Raw genomic sequence first — 283 nt, 5'->3', positions numbered from 1 at the left:
GCTGTTTGAGAGAGTATTTCTCTTTGTTATTTCCACTTCAATTTTTTGTCTTGAAAGCAAGTATTATGATCAGTGAGCAGTCAACTTGACTTGATCTCCAGAAATATACATTTACAGAGTTGTTACATCATAGTTACAGATCATAGTAGTTTGAGATTTATAAGAAGATTTTTGGACTGAATCATAATGCTGTGCTGATTTCATGAAAGGGACCACATTAATACAAGGTACACAGGATAACCTAACCCACTGCAACAATTTGCAATGGGTCTCTCTTCACTTC

Source organism: Penaeus monodon, chromosome 33 (assembly GCF_015228065.2).
Source record: "Penaeus monodon isolate SGIC_2016 chromosome 33, NSTDA_Pmon_1, whole genome shotgun sequence".
NCBI classification, from domain to species: Eukaryota; Metazoa; Arthropoda; class Malacostraca; order Decapoda; family Penaeidae; genus Penaeus; species Penaeus monodon.
The sequence above is the reverse complement of the archived record's forward strand: the minus strand, read 5'-3'. Positions refer to the sequence as shown.